General features: G+C 39.1%; 1 protein-coding gene across 4 annotated transcripts in view; it reads right to left on the minus strand.

Annotated features, from left to right (window-relative positions):
• The window catches only part of CAB39 (calcium binding protein 39), a 125,822-nt gene that overhangs the window by 49,552 nt on the left and 56,808 nt on the right, over positions 1-19,462 (minus strand). Inside the window, exons 1-3 of one of the 4 annotated variants that reach the window (XM_067538917.1) lie at positions 14,113-14,614; positions 12,358-12,550; positions 2,074-2,183 (exon numbers count right to left, since the gene is read on the minus strand). The exons of 1 other annotated variant lie outside the window; for it this stretch is intronic. The gene's annotated coding sequence lies outside the window, so the exon portion shown is untranslated. Of the gene's footprint in view, positions 1-2,073; positions 2,184-12,357; positions 12,551-14,112; positions 14,615-19,462 lie in introns of those variants that run through there. 2 more of the 4 variants (XM_067538916.1, XM_067538918.1) reach the window with 2 other exon arrangements.

Here is a 19,462-nt window from a genome sequence, read left to right on the forward strand (position 1 = left end):
CTACCAGTTCAAGTACTAATCTTCAAAGTCATTGCAACAGGGCCAACTGCCTCACAAAAACTCTCCCGTGGCCAGGGTACCCTGTCTCAATTTCCTCTCTTGAACTCAAAAACTCACCAAAGAATTTCATGAGTTCAAAATAATCCAAGCAGTCCCTTCTAGGCCTCTCCTATCTTGAATCCACCATAGGCACCTGCCCATTTTGTCCAACTCTCTCTGACTCTAAGAGGTCAGCAAGCAAACCCCTTCTGCTGTCCCCCTGGTTTCTCAGGGTCCCTTTAGGATCTTTACACTAGTTTCCAAATCGGCTCAGCACTCTTCTTCCCACAGGGTATTTTCTCTGCTCCAGCTCTCTGCTTGTCTCTCATTGACCTTTTAAAGAAGTCACCCAGCTGATCAGAACTGGTTTGGGGAGGGGGGCAGAAGTGGCAGAAGCTAATCCAACAGATGTGTGCCTTAAGAGACAGTCATTAAAGGATTAGGTGCCAGGTACATAAGAAATCACACTGCCATCTCTAAACTGCCAAGACAACTGTGTTCCTCTGGAGCAACCCAGATCATAAAGGCCAGATGAGACATGCTGTGGTAAGGGGAATCAGCTGTGGAACAAGCCATCAGAAGATAATAGACTAATCTAGGGTCAGACCACCTTTAAGGGCATTCTACAAGACCTACCTTTTGTAGTAAATATTCTGGTTATAGTGAAAAACCTTCATCACCCACCATCTCCCCCCACAAATAATATCCTACCCAAAGCAGAGCTTTCTGTAATCAGGGAAAGCAGAAAAGTTGAAGACTCCACAAAATTCATTAAGGACCTTGTCACACCGATCAAGTTGATCTGGGAGTCACTCAGATTACTGACGGATGGACCAGTATAAAGAACTGATATGGACTGATAGATATCTTTTAGTATAAATTTTCTGGAATGCCAGATATTCTACTAAAACCACAAAAGAAAAATTCCCTTTTCTTCTGACAAAGTCTGATGGAGTCTGAATCTTTTCCTCACAGAATCCTTTTCTGGAAAAAAACTACTTTGCATAGTCCTCTGAACACTATTGCTCCAGCCCATTGAGAAAGGGCTATATTACAATTTACTTGGCAGAGTTTGTGAAACTGCCACATTGGTTGACGTGTGGATCTGCATCAACAATCTATTCAGAGTGGTTCAAGAAAGATTACAGCTCCTCCACTGGGATTCAGAGGACACACTTTCATAAATTATATTACCTTACCTTATAGAATAGTGAATATACATCACCATAGAGTCAGACCTAAAATGAATGGTGGAAGGGGAAGGAAAAATATTATTTGATTCTTATAAATTCTCAGGGTGAGTGAAATGGAAGCAAGAAAGGCACAGCAAAGGTACAGATGGCTATGGTGGGCTGTACACGCATCAGTAATTTTAAACATGTTCTATCCTTACACCGCTCATTTCTCTTCTGAGGTCCACAGACTTCCTTGCTATGAACCACCAACACTGGAATGGACACTGCTTTGTCTCTGATGAAGACAAACAACTAGGAAAGATCAAAAGAGTGGATCTCAGAAAAATGTCACACACCAGAAGTGGAAAACTCCAACTTCATGTCACAGTCACAAGAGGGGTAGAAACACCCTAGACTAGAGCTCCAAATTGGTAAAACAGAGGGAGACAAATGCATACTTTCCAATTTCAGAAAGCATTTTTCTATTAAAAATATCTATAGTGAAAAGAACAAAAATCACTGTAGCTGAAACATAATGCTCTCAAAGAAAAAAATGTTGATTTTCCCATTGGTGTGTTTGAAAGCAGCTAAACTGAGGAAAGGAAATATCAAAATTTCACAATACTATGAAGAGAGTTCATAGTTTCATTCTTCCATTGTGGTTATTGTGTAACACCATCAAAGGAAGTTGAGCTCAAAGAGAAAAGTTCACCATACACAAGTGTTTACTGTGAAATAACTGCATACCCTGTATCTTAAAGAGCATTCCATTCTACATAGAATGATAGTTTGAAGGAAGGACTGACATCAACAGGTAATGTAAAAAAATATTGCATTTCAACTGATTATTTATACACACCTCAGGCACTATGAGAGCTTCATCAACTCACTGTCTCACCAATCCCTTAGTTTTCTTAGAGACGTATTTCTTTTCTAAAATCCTTTAAGCAGAGCTACCTGCGACACCAGCTTTAAAAAAAATAATAAAATAAAAATATCAATTGCACAAGTTTGAGGATTTTAAAGTATTTACTTTCTTATATGCTATACTATACTAGTCTACAGCAGTGCAACAGTACATTTTTTCTACAACACCAAAAGGCAGATTGAATGGTACTAAAAATCAGATTTATACAAATACTGTACTCTCAAAAAAACTGTCTTTGGTAAACTTTAAAATTACTTATGAAGTCCAATGTATCTCTGTAGAACTCTATGTTGTTTCCAATGCTGAAAAAAGTAGTTCTAAATATGGAGGCAAGTCAACAGAAAATCATAACTCTGCCAAGCATTTATTTATTTTTAGTTTTTATTTTCAATGACAATTATAATGATATTGTCAGAAATCTTAAATTTGGAAGGACTGTAAATATTACATATATTTGGAGACATTGGTAGAACTTATAGCTACGTCATAAAGTCAAAGTGTGCTTTTGGACATGATTAGTGTAAAAGTAAATGTGTGAATTTGAAATTAATTAAACTGCATTAAACCCCTACATGAATACCCTCATTCGGAATTCTAGTGGCCTTAATTCGATTTAGTGTAATTCAGTTCCAAAGTGAAACTACCAGAGTAAATAGACTTGTCAAATTGTAGAAGCATTTTTTGTACATACTAACATTATTTAATCCTTGTAAGTATTCTTTAAGCTAAAGTAACAAATAACCTATTTGACAATTAAAAAGGCAACATTTCTCTCCAGAAATTCTTTTCCCCATGTTTATTAAAGAGCTGGACAGTGAACTAATTCTGAAATGCAGACTTATATCTAAACTTCAATCTTCTTCCAAATTCTTGGCCCAGAAAAATAGACTGGATGACCCTTCGAATACCAAGCTACAGAGTAGGACTAGAATCATTCTACAGTGGCTACTCCAATCAATTGGCTGCAATAGCCTCCATGGTTTATTCAACCCTCACCTTCACTCCAATAGTGAGAAAAGACCAAACACACAAAACTCAGAGAAAAAAATAATCCTTTTTGTTGGCTGACGTTATGAAATCCATGCTCAGAAGCCCACAATTACATATTTTATCTTTCCAAATGAAGAATGAAATATCACTAAACAGATGATTTTTTTCTAAAAGACATAATAAACACCTCTCATATATAAGAGATAACAAGTATTACTGAAGAATATGTAATTACAGCCAGAGAATTTGACATGTGCTGCCAAAATATTGATTTTAAAAAACAGAAACCTTAAGGCCAAATCCTGCTCTCCAATACAAATGTGCACATATGTTGACTTAACTGAAAAGAGAAGGGAGTTGAAAGAAAAACTGGGCTTTTGAAAAGTAATTTTCTTAGTTATGATTCTTTAATTATCACATTTTTAATGACAATGTATGCCACAATATATGATAATGTAATAACTGCAGAATTGAATATAGAAATAAAAGTAAAGTAAGAATGATGCTTTGTCACAGGAGAGAAAGAATTGCCTATGTTTATCTAATAATGAAGTCTAATTGATTTTTTTAAAGGAATTATATTCCAAGCAGGGTGTAACAGACATCTGTGCTCCCGTCCTGCACATTATATCCATAAGGGAAGCACAAAGGAAGACCACAAAAGCAAGGGACACTGAATAATGAATTATGTTCTACTCTAGATATTAGAAAATTATTCAGATGTGGTTGTAGTTTACAAAGTATTTACTTCAAAACCCTCACACTCTAGAGCCAATACCTGTGGCCCTCTTGTGCCCCTTGCCTGTGGTTCTCCCTCTCCTTTGGGGAGTGTCTGGGGGAGGGGGGAAATGGAACACTCAGCCAGATCCCCTAGGTAGAAGCTCCTTCACCTGCTGCTGCAGAGTGGTGCTCCTCCAGGAAATGGCTGCTTTCCTTCCGCCCTTGTCCGAGGTGTTGAAGCTCCATTTACACTGATCTTCTCCACAGGAGGATATCTGACAATGTTTTATGGGCAGGGCTTTTCAGGCCCAGTACTGTTCCAGTCCTTCCCCTGCCTCAGCCTTAATATGGGGTCTGTTCAGAACTGTGTATTAAGAAAGTTTTCCCCATTTTGTATGGTGCTTTTACACAGAGGAGAACAATATTTAAGTAGGAAAATAATGTAACAACAAAAATTGGGGGACTCTGGGACAGATATAGAAAAACTAACAACTCCTTTTTCAAAACCTGATGGTGTCCCTTTAACAAGAGATGACTGTTAATTGATTCATATCAACATCCAAACAGAAAGAGTAAAATAAATGCATACGTATATGCAACGTAGCTAATTAATTAATTTTTTTTTTTTTACATTAACATTGGCTTTATTTGTGGGAGCATCTGGGGGTTATGTTGTTTTTGCTTTTTGTTGTTTCTGAAGGGGAAAAAAAGTGAGGAAAAATCCAGAAGCAACTAACTTGCATGATTTAAAAGTTCAGGGGAATTTCAAGTTCTTTGCCAAATCTAGCTGCATGGTCATACATAAATTCAGTACCTTGCTTCATTCTGATGCCATGCAAACTTAAAAAAGAAATGGGGTCTGGGTCTTGTGTCTCAGGCTGTACAATCCCTGGTACTAGGCTAGTTCCTTATTGAGTTTACCCTGCTAGTAATTCTGCAATACTTCCAAGCAAATAATGTACCACTGATGAACACTGATAGTTCCCATATCATCAGTGCCTTTCTGAAAGCTTGTCAGTTCCCTGGACCAAGGAGCTTTCTTGGAGCGACAGCCATGGATGCCTCACCAACCCCCCAATCTACAGTATGGTAAGAGTAGTTCAGCTTCCCCCTCTGTGGCTAGGTCAGTACTATGTCACTAGTAGAGCGATTTGCTGGTATAGCTATACCGTAAACATACTTTCCCAGTTTAATGGCAACTACACTAGGGTTTTTACTGGCATAGCTATCTCAGTCACAAATCACATCTATCACATGCCTAACTGATATAGGCATGCTGGCAAGTTTGTAGTGTAGATCTGGCCTGAGTAACCTGCATCCGAGATAGGAAGTTAGTCAGCCTTGGAATCCCCGAAATTTCCCAACTGCTGATAGAGCTAGCTCATTATGGTAGAAGACCTACAATAACTTTTCTCCCCATTTAACTGCATACATTTTCCAAAGCTCATTTCCCTTCAGCATTGCAGAAAATTTGAGGTCTATTAGTATCTTCTCTCTGATGGAAGAGGTTATAGGGGAAAAAAGTTCCAGAGGGGTAGCTGTGTTAGTCTGTATACAGCAAAAACGACAAGAGTCCTGTAACACTCTAAAGACTAACAAATTTAATTTCTGCAGGCGTAAGCTTTCGTGGGCTGTAACCCACTTCGTCAGATGTGGGGACTAGAAATCAGATGGATATGTATATATATACCTAAGGGTAAGGAACAACAATGGGGAATGGACTTTGCTTATATCTACCTTCCCCATTGTTGTTCCTTACCCTTGGATATGTGTGTATATATATATATATATATATATATATATATATATATATATATATACACACACACCTATCTGATTTCTATTCCTTACATCTGACGAAGTGGGTTACAGCCCCAAAAGCTTATGCCTGCAGAAATTAAATTTGTTAGTCTTTAAAGTGCTACAGGACTCCCGTTGTTTTTAGGGGAAAAAAGATACTCAAAACCTTAAAATCTCAATAGTGATTTTTTTTCAGTTTATACTTAATTGCTAGGCATACCCTAACTTCACCAAACTACCTAAACAATCTTTGTGTTTACTGGAGTGGTTTTAAAGCCATAGCAAATGTGAAATTAGATGCAATGTTCATTATGAAATGCTAGTATGGCTCTAATATAACCACCACTTACAAAGTTTAACAGATTTTAAACACTGCTCAATTTCAATTATAGGTTAAGAGTGGATATTGATGTTTCATTGTAGTGCTTTTCTAAGAGATTATAATTCTGAATAATTTTTACAGCAATACCTGTTTAGAACGTTCTAGCATATTTTTAAGAAGGTACTTCAAGGTCAGGTCAGTAGAAGCGACAGATCAGTACTGTGTTTGAAAAGTACAAATTTAGGCTCTTGAGTCCAATAATCTCTATCATTTCTTCACTCACCACCATCTCTGTCCCTGAAGGCTTAATTGAGTTCTCTCAACTGTGTAAAGAGGTTCCAGCTGATAATCTGCACAGTATGCCTCAAAATACTTTCTAGAAATAAGTATGCCTAAAATCCGTTTTTAAAGAATTTCACAAGCCTTAATCTATTCTTCTTACAGATTTCATGACGGAATTGTATCTATGAAAATACTTACATAGTATGCAATTAATAGTTTATTCTTCCTACAGTTCTAAAATAAATTTCATATTTGACAGACAGCTTCCATTGTAATTTGAGGAAAAGTAACTCATGAAAAGGAAGACAGTTAAATACGACAGCCATTAGTTTTATAAAACATGTTTTACTTAAAAATAACCTGCAAATAATTGTGTGATAGGACAAGTTATCTAAATACTTAGGACTAACTGTAAATAGACATGTATCGCCTATGCATTTAAAAATAATCAGTGAACAGAAGAATGGAGCTTTAATTTCAGTTTGGTACATCAATTTCTTGTTTGACTGTAAATTTCACTCGTTTCTGCCATTGAAAATAAGCTTGAGTAGGAGCAGACAAAATTGCACTAATGAGGATTTTGCATGATGCTCCTGCTAAAGCAAGGCAGCACATGTGAAATGCCACATGAAAGTGCAAATTTAGAGAAATCTCACACCTAATTTGAACATTTGCAAAATTGAGGAGACCTGATAGAAGCAGAAAGTGACATCCACTACCTAATTTACAAATCTTCAATCTAAAATATTAATCTCAGTCTTCAATTCCAGCAACCACTCTATTGCAGCAAGATATTTTGATCAGTTCCAACATTCCAGACAGACAAACTGCCAATCATGAAAAACTAGGAGCACTTTTGTTAGCTGCATCTCCAAACGTCATCTGTTCTACCGTGTCATTTGCAATCTGCTATTGCAATTATTTGACAGGCAATTTTCAATACTGGAGATCAAGTTCTATTATATGTGGAGACGCTGCCATCACCTCTAGTTAAGATTGGTTAATATTTTCTGTAAGACTTTGTTTTCATTAGAGACTGTTTCAGACTATATAAGCAGAAGGGGGGAGGGGACGAATTCAGATTGGACAGGCAACACTGATTCTGACATTTGCTCATTTCTGAGTGCTTGACTTTGCATCCTTACTGTCTTTTAGTGCAGCTTTGTGTGTACACAAAAAATGTGTTAGGCTTGCTGATATCCCCTATGGCTATTACCTACAGTTCCCAATAAACAATTCTGAATTATTACCAATCTCTTCTCAAGAAAAGTTTAGGACTGGGATGGCTGGTATTGCAGGTTCAGAGTGCAATGCATTGGTAAGTTGTATTGAAAAGCTTCTCAGTGCCAATTTGTGTTATACTCAGTTTAAGACAAATAACTTACTTAGAAGGGAAACAAAATCACCCACATTTTAGAAATGAATCTGAATTATATTCTGTAAGTGAAGCATATTTTATTAAGGATGATATTCGATAAGGCACAGATATTAAATATTGGTATATTTTATAAACTATAATAAGTTATTAACTTTTGCTTACTGCAGGCTTTTATGCCTTCCTTAAAATGGGAAGTGAACTACTAGGGGTGCATGTTTTGTTTACATCTGATTATGTCATTGCATTTTAGTTCCTATATATAATTGCAGCAGCAACGATATAGAAACTGCTTACTCAGTCACATCTACAGTCACAGATTCCATCGCAGCAGGATGTATCGAAGTACTGTCAGCATACATATCTGTGTAATAATCACTGTATGAAACTTTACTAATAGTTCCATTTCAGGGGTTTTTGGCACTTCCAAACACACATGCTAGATTGAGGCTACAAGCCAGAGGACCAAGGCTTGAAAAAACCATTCACATACAGAACGTAGCAAATATTCTCAGGTGAGCTATTGGATCAAATTAGTAAAGAGAAAAATACTGCATATGACTGCAGACTCAGGAAGACAGAACAGTATCCTTTTATATTTGAAAGATTCTCAATAGCTGCAAAGACTAAAATACTTTTTCTTTTAAAAAATGCAAAGAGATTCTGCAGAAATGTTTTTTATTAGATTTAAATTGACTGTGTAAGCCCTACTACTGGCCAATGAAAGATTTCTACTCTGTAATGGCAATTGGAGATTTCAAGCTCTACATTTCCAAGAATATTTGTCTTCATAATTAGTTCCAGAGGGGTAGCCTTCATAATTATCACTTTTGATAATCTCTTAATATAGGCATCAATAGAGATTTACATTGCATACCAAACTAAACTATGAAGATATGAAACTCTGAACTTGTATAGAATAAATGTATTATTCCCCCTCAAATATTCATCTTCAACACACTGGAAAAGTAGACATTTTAACCCCTTTATTGCAGTCTAAGTTCTACTGCTTCCTAACTGTTCCTTGATCACGAGTCTGAAATCTGTTTTTGCATTAGTTAACTAACAAACTGTTTGCCACACTCCCTTTAGTAACAAAATGAAGTACTGTATTATTTGTTAGCAATTCTGATAAGAAGTGATATACAAAAGGGCAGTGAACAAAAGCACTAAGTTACACTCTTTTACATATGGATTAATTTGTGTACAGAACATGTAAAGAAAAATGCACTCAAAAACATTTAAAAGTTAATTTTAAGAACTCAATCCAGCCAAAAAAAGGTGGGGGGGGGGTTTAAACTTTTTTTTCGGAATCACCTAAAAAATGCTAAATTAAACTTTCCAGCAGAGACTTTGATTTGGGGGGGGGGGTGGGGGGGGATCAGCATAACATACCTAATATGCTTTTTAAAAATAACTCTCCATCAAAGCTGATGTTTTATTGGAAGCAGTGTAATATTACCATTAAATGGACAGGTGAGTCGCTGTGTTAGGTATCCCCCCCAAAAAAAATGTCATTCCCCTTTTTACAGATTTTCAAGAGGTAACTAAATTTGAATTAGAACACTCACTTTTTTGTGTACTTAAAATCTACAGTTCAGTACACTTTTATAGTGCTGTGTGAACACACAGGGTGCTAGTTAAAACATGCAAAACTGGGGAATCTAAATGTAGGTTGAAGTAGTTATTTCAAATAAGAAAATTACTTCCTGAATTGATGTTTCTTTTTTAAAAAGTCACAATGGTTTCTGAAGAATGAACATGGTTATTCCTTTACACTCTGATTACGTGTCTGCTTCCAGTTTGGCTCAATCTTAAATTCATCCCTTTGTACAAGGTATCTGACTAGGTGACAAGTTAATACATTATTTCATTAATTCCTGGATTCTCAGGATCTTTTGAAATTCAGGCCATTTATTTAGGTACCTAAATATGGATTTACCAAGCTAACTTTAGGCACCCATTTTTGAAAAAGTTGGCCAAGGCTGTTAAGGCAAGCCAAGTCAGCATCACCTTACTTACCTTTATTTTTGGTGTGTTTCTTACCATGCTCTCTCCTCCTTCCTACTAGAGTAGATTTAGTTTCATTAGCACAGAAACAGGTGCAACAGGTACAACATTAAGTGTTACAATGAGGTTTGAAGGGGGGAGTGGAGACAATTAGCATATGTAAAAAATTCATAATATTGAGCGCAGAGTTAGGTGCCTAACCAGACAGGTAATTATCAAAAATGGTTCTCGTGCTCAAGTATTGCATGCCCTAGAGCATCTAAAAGAAATATCAAGCTTTGCATGCATATATGTGTTTTAGCCACTGCAATGTACAGTGGAAAATAATACAGCAGAGGAAAATTAACTTGAATCCATAAAAAAAAAACTCTAGATACAAAGGACCCCAACACGATCAAGAAAAAAGCTATTAAGAGTAAGTTGTTATTTCTTAAATCAAACCAAGATTTAACTCCTGCAGAGCAAATCCTGTAGTCAAGATTGCTATTATATTTGGTATTAAAATGTAAATTAGTGGAAAGAGTGATTAAATATGACATCACGTGGTCCATATTCATTTTGCAGCCACAATTTCCTTATCAAAATTTGCAAGAATTTTTAACTACTCAATAGTTGAAAGTCAAGCTGTGGTTTTGCTCTGTACACCATGCACAATAAAAGTTCTGGAATCTGAGCACAACTGACAATTATGTTGTTGGCTTCTCTGCAACTATTACTATTAATTTTGTAGTGCAGACGGTGACAAACTCTTATTTTTGTTAGTAGGAACAGCAAAGAAGTCTTGAAAAAGACCTTAAGAATAAATATGCACAATCATAACATGTTCTCAACAGTCACTCTTTCAACCTTAACCACATTAAAATGTCATTATCAGAATTCTACTTATGGCAGAAAATTCTCTTAATTTTATCTACCATGTATGAAACCTAGAAGTGTACTACATTGATTAGTATGTTTTAAAGAGAGGATCCTAATAAAAGTTTAGCTTTAAGCCCACAATATGCTTTAAATGTAAGTTATTCAGCTCTGCATCTAATTCTATTATACATAAATAATAGTGATCTCATTTTAACAACTTTTCTTCACAGAAACTCATATGATCTAGAATGAACTCTGTGGAGGAGGCACAGCCTAGTAATTCTAGCCTTCAAAAAGAACTTGAAGAACCAAAACAAAGTGCACAGTATACAGCACTATAAAACTAAGGTCTAGTTTGATTAGCACCATCTAACTAATGAGAAGCTACAGAATAACTCAGATGTCAATGTGAAAGATTAATGTCATTCCACTCCTGAATAAACATTTTATAACGGCAATCAAGGAATTCCAAGAGGTGGAGTTTTCTTGACATATTTTTACCCCATTGGGAATACACTTTTGTCTGTGCCTAGTTTATCAGTGTTACTAGAAATTTAAGATAAGATATAATCTCATCTTACACTGGGGTATTTGTTTTATATGAGATAAACTAAACTATCATCATGCAACCAACCAGATTACTGTACAATTCACAAAAAATCTTAACACAACCGTATGCTGACTGATCGGCTCAATCACTTCTCACATCACAAGACTATCACTGAACTAAAGGTAAAAAGCAATTATCTTATAATAGCAAGTCAATAAAAGACAATCTTATGAGCACAAGTAGGGCTGTCGGACAACTTTTTCTGTGATTTATTTTTAAATATCAGATAAATTGTGTACCAATTACACAGAAAGACTGAATAAACTATCAAATGGTACTTCGGACACTAACAACTAATTTACTTATTCTAATTTACACAATTTTATTTTGTTAAACCCCTTGAACTAGAAAAACCATCTATATATACACATCAATATGTATTATAATTAAAATATACATTGTTTTGATACCATCTGTTAGATGAGAAACTCTCTGTATTATTTAAAACTGAACTAAAGAATACTTTTTGCTCCGAAGAGCTCAGGGTATTGCATTTCCTTTGTAACAGTTTGACTGCTCAAACACCTAAACACTGTAAAGATGCATTTCCCTCATGATGCCCTGACCTGCTGAAAGGGAAACATAGGACCCTGAACTGGAGTTTTTGACAGATTACAAATGTTGTTAATTGTCAGATATTTTATTGTAAATAGTACAGTTCCTTTTAAGATCCACGTTTTACATAATTATTTTGAAAAGTTTATATGTCACTTGCTTTAAAGAAATTGAAAAGTGGTGAGGTCACATAGTTTACCTTTTTCCTTGCACTGGCTGTGCTAATTAATTCATGTTATTTTTTTCAGGTAAAATACAAGTTTTAAATAAATTTGCAACTACATACAAATGAGTTTAAAAAGTCAAAAAGTAACCTTAGACAAAAAGATTCCTTTCCACAAAAATGTCAGGCCACATTAGATTTTAAGTGAGTCCTTTGCAAAGTAAAGGCCCAACCCTGACAAGTTTCTCTCACACCGTTATTGCTGAACAGAGTTCTACTAGGACTATGCATATAATTGAAATTTGTAGGATCAGACCCTAGTCCTAGAAATTGTGTCACAATTAAAGATTTATATATATTTTTTAATTTAATATAATTTTAATATATATACACACACACACACACACACACACGAGTCAGTCTTCTGTAATATAAAGATATAAATAAATTTTTAAAAACATGTAACTAGAGTAGGGGTGAATACTGTGGTGTCCTAACCAAATTCTAACTTAGGTAATTAGTTTGCCTACCTAAAATTCTCCCTGTGGTTTGGATACAGTATTCTTCTTCAGTTCCATCCTAAAATGTTGTGCAATGTTGCTGTGCGTTGTTAAACTGTTGCCGTTTTACATCCCAGAAGTGGCTCCATTTCAGTGATGAATGAAGTGGTCCCCGTTATAGTTTGTATATCAATTCATTAAGTTTGTAAAGCATTTGGGGAACCTTCAGGATGAAAGGCACCATATAAATTAAATATACACAACATTAGTTCTCATTCATCTTCTTCAGAATAGGCCTAACATCAATCCACACATACAAAGCAATTCAAGAGGTGCACAGGACTGTATCACCAGTAAAAAAGCAATACATAACTGCTAAAATCTAAAACAAATTTGTAATGAAATGTCCTAAATTCAAATCTGTTAATTTGAAAAGGAATGAGCATTCTAAACAAAGGTGATTATAAGCCTTAAGAGATGCCACTTGGGGTCTCAAACAAGGGCTGAACTCTAAAAATAATTTACCAAACATTTCCCAAATGTTACTGAATAGTATCAACTTTGCGAGCTAACTAAAACAGCAATTCTGCAGCCTACAAAGTGATAAAACAAGCAAGTAATAATTACTTTAAGTGACTTGACTGAAACTGTTAATCAAGGGAAATTTGCTGTGATTTCATGGCACTTAATTTTTCATTTATTTTATCAGTGTCTAAGAAGTCAACTATGTTAATTTCACAAGCAGGAAGAAGCAAACAATCCTATCAGCCTTGGGAGAAAATGTTACCCAATGTCTCAGAAGCAGATGGAGCTTTGCCCCTTTCTACCCTCCCACCCTTTTCAGGAGCTCAACCCCACTATTTAAGTACACAGCAACTAACATTATATATATATATATATATATATATATATATATATATAGGCACTGGGCTTGTTAGCAGTAGCTATTAGAACAGTCCAACTACTGAAAGGCCTCTTTTATCTTTTGTATATTGGCCTACTCTGGGCCCCTGTGTGCTGCAGTTTTGCAAAGGTGAAGTCACTTATACTATTCTTTTTCCTCCTCTTATTGCCATAGGAGATCAACTCACTAGCAAGACCACGAATTTATTTTTATTTAGACTACAATTCATACTCCTAACCAATTCATATCCTGGTCTCATTTTGTTTTTCTTAAGAAACTGACAAGCAGATTTTTGTCTCCACTGGTTTTGTAACAGGAAGTTTGTTCAAAACCCAGATCTGAAGAGGAAACAATGCATGTCAAGACAGAAGGACCAGCAGCAGCAACAGCTAGTGAGGCGTGGAGACCCTCCTCCGCCCGGTATTTGTCTTCAGACCGAAGACACAGAACTGGCTCACCGGAGGCCAAGAGCTTGGGCCTGCACCTCCAGGGGAGAGGAGGACCCATGCCAAGTTGGGGAGAGGCGAGACCTTGCCCAGATCACCTGGCTCTGCCCAAAGAGGAAGTGGCCTCACTCAGGTACTGAGGCAGAGAAAGGCCACAGACTAGAGAGCTCCACAGGAGCCGCCCCTCTCCCCAAGACAGAGCCTAGGGTGTGGAGAAGCTCCAGGCCAGCCTGCCGCTCCCCACCCCCCGCGAGGCCTAAGGTGAGGGGAGGCTCCACGCCAGCCTCCCCCCACTCCTCTACCGCTCCGCGGGGCCTGGGGAGGGGGGGCTCCAAACACTCCTCCCCCAGGGCCTCCAAAAGCCCGGCCCGGGCCCGCGCTCGGCGGCAGAGGCCAGCCCGGGCGCAGGGGCTCGCAGCGGCGGCTTGTCGGTACCTTCGCTCAGCTACCGATGGGGTGGCGCGGGCGGGGCCTCGCGGCGGCGGCTGCCTGCCTCCGGTCGGGTCGGGTCCGCGCCCCGATGGTGAGTCGCTGCTGTCCCGGCGGGTCCGGCCGGCTGTGGCCGCTCCTACCCTGGCGGCTCTGGAGAAGGCGCACGACGCGAGGCGCTGCCTGACGGTTGCTCGCTCACTCGCTCGCCCCCTCCCCCGCCCCGCGGTGCTGCGCAGCGGCCCTTCCCCGCCCTACAGCTGCGGCGGCTGCCCAGGCCCAGCTTCCCCGCCTCTGCCGCTCTGCTGCCCCCGGCGGCTCGGCGGCATCAGCGCGCCCCAGAGCGAGCCCGAGCCCGCGTCGCCTCCGCAGCGGCACCGCGGCTACGAGACAAGTGCGTGGCCAAGCCCTTGGCGGGCGGACTCAGTCGGGAACGGGCCCTGCCAGCCCTGCAGGGAGCGGCTGCCCGCTTCGCCCGCTCCCTGCCCCGCACGCCGACGTTGTTACACAGGCAGCACCGCCAACACCGTAATCCTCCCCCCTCATAGCACCACCCCGCAGCTAGACCGCCACAGCACACACCCCACCGCCACGCCCATACCCCACAGCAACCCCACCGCCACGCCCATAGCTCCCACACACCACCCCCACAGCCGGAACATACCTCCCACACACCAGTCCCAGACCCCATAGAGCAACCCCCATACTTCCCACAGCACACACCGCGGACATCCCCTATCCTGCACAGCCACAACACACACTGCCAACACACCACCCCCATACTGCACAGCCACAGCACACACTGCCTCCCATAGTGCCCTCCACAGCACCATCCCTCATACACCTCTCCCACCACCCCCACCCGTAGCCCCCCAGCACACACAGCCCCCAACACCACAGCACACATTGCCCCCAGCACTCTCATGCCCCCCCCCCCATTGCACCACCCCACACATACCCCTGTAGCTGTTTGCATTGGAGGCTAACAGAGTTAGCAAGGCCACACGGAGGTTTTGGGGTGCTCTGAACAAAATATGAAACCGAAGGCATCCACCCTTCTATTAAAACAGTGCAAAAACACAGAGCACAGGCGGGGAGAACAGGGGTTGGAAAGCCCAGGGCAAACTGCCCCTTTTGCCCCTCCTTGGGTTGGCCCTGGTTAGTAGCAACATCAGCAAACTATTTTGTAGAATCCTCAATATGTCCATAATGTACTATCTGACCAGCAGCAATGTAACCCATGAAAGTAAAATTTGATTCCTGCCTTAGAAATGAACTGTGATCCACACCATTGCTTTACAGTTTCTTGTTAACAAGCATGTAAAAAAAAAAAACAGGGCAATATAGCATCCTGCTTTACGGATTTAAAAACCCCCCCACCAAAACTATAAACCTTTTGAATCAATTTGGGAGCCAGGACTTAGCTTTACATTGCTACAAAATGGAATTGGGGAGAAAACATTTGACTTATTTGAACCCAGGTACTCATCCATCCAATGCACAGTAAAATAAACATACAAACAGAAATTTTCAAGTAAGAAAGGGGAGTAAAACAAGGATATAAACTCTGTTTACTCTTTTCATCACACATCAATAACCTGATGTATCAGCCATACTGGAATACTCTCCAACCTCTCCAGGCTTCTCACTAAACAACTCAGAGTTAAAGTGCATACTGCATATTGATGAGCTGGTCATATTATCACTTACATTAAAAAATCTTGACAGGAATTTATACCTGCTAGAGTACATGGGCTATAAAGGTGAAGCCTGAAAAATCCAACCCATGATATTTAAAAAAAAAAAAAAAAAGCCACTACAGGAGATTAAAATCTTACAGAAATACAGGAATTAAATAAGACCTAAATTATACATACCTCAGTCTCATAATAAATGCATCAGAAAGCTTCAGATTGAAGAAAAAGCTCTGTGAACCATCTGTGCAATAAATAAAAAATAGATTCCAAGGCCAGAAGGTACCATTGTGATCATCTGGTTTGACCTCCTGCATAACATAAGACATAGAACTTCCCCAAAATAATTCCTAGAGTACATTTTTACAAAAACATCCAATCTTGATTTGAAAACTCTCAGTGATGGAGAAACCACTAGATAGATAGATACAATCCTCCAATAAAACTACTGCTAAAGTTATCCCATTCTGGGAAGTCTGGGATCCAAATAGAAAAGCCAGTTTTCCCATTTGGGACAAAACCTCACATCTGGAGTTCTGCAAACAAATGCTCCATGTGCCCCAGAACTCCAGCAATAATGGAAGGGCAGAACTGTGTCATTTCCTCCTCCTATTCAATACATAGAAACCCCACCATTGCTCCACTCAACTCCTGGTGCCATCTCACCGAAAGCAGCTAACACACCCTCCACTCAATGCACTAGGGGATGAAAAATTAAATCTAAATGAATGCATGATTCACTCCTATATATCAGCACTCCCTGAATTCAGCAGCACTAGCCTCCTAACTCATGCAGCAAATAATTTCCTGAAGGGACTCAGCTTTCAAAAGTTTTGGAAATGCTACTCTAGGCTAACACCTAAAACACCAATTTATGAATTGCTGAGAAGAACAATTAAAAAACAACCATCTAGACTGCTACAGAACCCTGCACAGAACTATCATACTAACAGATTACTTCACTCCCATGAAATGTGCAAAATTAAGGCAGACTTTCACCCAATGTAGCATCAATTACCATAAACTAGAGATGGATACTAAAGACAGACCAAGTGGAGTTCAAACCCAGAGAGGAAACTGGAAAAAAAAAAAAAAAAAGAGATTTTCTATTTCTATGTCCATACCACATCAGAAAATGTAACAAAGATATTTCCTTAGATTATCAGGAATGATAAAAGACTTTTCATTAAAAAGCAGTGAATGCCTAACCCAAACATAATTATATATGTATACTAAAGTTGATATCTGATTATATCCCAATTACTCCATTCTTTGTGTTTTTAGATTGTAAATTCTTTGGGCTAGAGACTGTGTCTACATGTATATTTGAACAAGATCAAGCATAAGGGGATCCTGACCAGGATTGGAGCCACTTGGCATTACTGTAATAAAAAATAATAATGGTAATGGGAAAAGGCGAGGGGGAAGTCAGGACAACAGTGATTAAAATGCCTCAACCCGTAGGGCCTTATCTACACTGGGGTTTCCATCATTCCCACCACAGTTGGAGTTGCACTAGGGGGGAGCAACATAGTTTTCAGCCAATATATGCAAAGCTCTTCTAAAACAATCAACATTTTCCTCTGGTTCTTGAATTCTCTGTGAAGATATGCTCTTTCATAAATCACCTTTCTCTGAGATATAAAGTATGCATCCAACATAGCCAGCACCCTTTCAGAGTCATCTTTATGACCATCTTCAGTAAAGCCAAAGGATTTGAAGATACGCTCTGCTTGCTTCCCCAGAGCATACATTAAAGATATTTGTATATCTGTTTCCTTGTAGAGCTTGGTAGCAGTGCAAAATCTTGTTTCCAGTCTGTTCACTCTGAAGGTTTATCAAAGCTGAAATTCTCTGGGGCATTGAAGAGTGGCATGTTGATGAGATCCTGCAACGTTTGTTGCTTTGTTCCTTCTGTTTGCAACCTTTGTTGCTGTTTACCTTCTATTTCTGTTCTCAGTTTACTCCTGACACCATGTCATGTTCCTGTTCCAGATATGGACTGGCTACAGAGCTTGCTTATACACATCAGATATGTTCCTCATAGGATCCTTTAATGCTCTGCCAGGCATGGCTGAGGTTTGTTTCAATAAGGCTTTTTGTACACAATGCCACCATATAATAAGACTGAACCGTATAATACATTTTAGCAGTCTATTACAGAGTCTAGGGAACCAGATGGAAAAGGTCACAGGGAAACCCCAATAAAAAGTAAATGGAAGTTGCATGTTAGCATCTGAGAGAAGAATTAGTGCTGACCATCTCCACATGTTGCTGTATTTGCATAGCTCCCTTCAGAATCAGAGTGCCATACTCAGCTCTCTGGTGACTCACCCTTCTTTTCCACCACATAGATCTTGGTGAAGGAGAGAATGGGGCCCTCTAAATCAGGGTCCACTTCAGAGAATACCCCACAGTCACTGACAGGAATGGAAATGTAGAGTTATAGTCACCTGAACAACCGTAATTCTGCATGTGGCACCCCTGGAAAATAACCAAGTTTGGAGACAAATCTATCCATGCATTGAAGGGGTTCAGTGGAGTTACACTATAAGCTGACAGTCTTAGCCATTGTGTTCTACTGCATTCTACTCATGTTATATTTTCAGTTCCGTTTGCTATCACTTGTGTTCTAACTGTACCTAAGCCTGCCTACCAACAACCCTCTATTATTTCACAGTCTGAATTGTCTCTTTTGAACCCTTAAATGGTTATTTATTCTCTGATCTCTTTATGCATTGCCTGGATACAACCTTTTCTTTTTACCTCCTACCTCTCTTCAGTCCGCAAACTCTCTTTCTCTTCATTGATTCCCAATGTTAAATTTCCCTGAGTTTTATTGGTATGTGTTGAGAGAAATAATAAAAGCATTCTTAACAATGGAAATCAACAGACAACAAGGAGCACATTAATGTGGACCAAGAAGGGGGAGGGGGGAGATGAAGTAGCTATTCCAACCTCCCTCAGGCTTTCTCAACAGCAGCAAGGGTGTTTCCTAGTAAACTAGCTGATTAAGACAAGAGATTTCTGGCACTGGTTTTGATGTTGAAAGATCTCATATGATATGTGTGAGATTCTTGGCAAAACAGTCTTCTCCACATGTTTCATTCTACATGAGAATCAATCTGATTGATGACTCATGCATTTGCCTTCCTCTTCCCTCCCCCAGTCAGGAAAACACTTTAGTCCATCCCTATTTAAGCATGTACCAAAGTGTTGTCCTAATGTTTTGATCCCATTTATTTTAAAATTAAGAACATGTTCAAATACTGTTCTGGCTAGTGATGCTTTCCTCCATCAGAATCTAAGCTCCATTTCAAATGGAAGAGTCAGATCCTGTTGCTCCCTCTTGCTTCAGTAAGTGCTGGGTATAGTGGGCACCTCTCAGGACTGGATCATCAGTGGTGAGTGGAGTGGAAATGAAGCTGGAGCATATACCATAAAAGCATGTAATTCACTTTGATTTTTCAGCTTCCATACACAAAAGGATCCCACAAACAAGGCAGAGAAAAACAGCACAGTGACATTGTGGGCCAGCATGGCTTCATTTTAGTGACCATTCAGAAAGCTTTTCCAGCCCCATATGCCACAGAGCTAAAGCTTTGGCTCCATGCTAGCAGTTTCTTTGCCCTACTTGTGAGATGGAAGTAATTGCTTTCAAA

The sequence above is a fragment of the Emydura macquarii genome, unplaced genomic scaffold, assembly GCF_026122565.2.
Source record: "Emydura macquarii macquarii isolate MOO-44397 ecotype Brisbane River unplaced genomic scaffold, CSIRO-AGI_Emac_v2 contig_499, whole genome shotgun sequence".
Lineage (NCBI taxonomy): Eukaryota > Metazoa > Chordata > Testudines > Chelidae > Emydura > Emydura macquarii.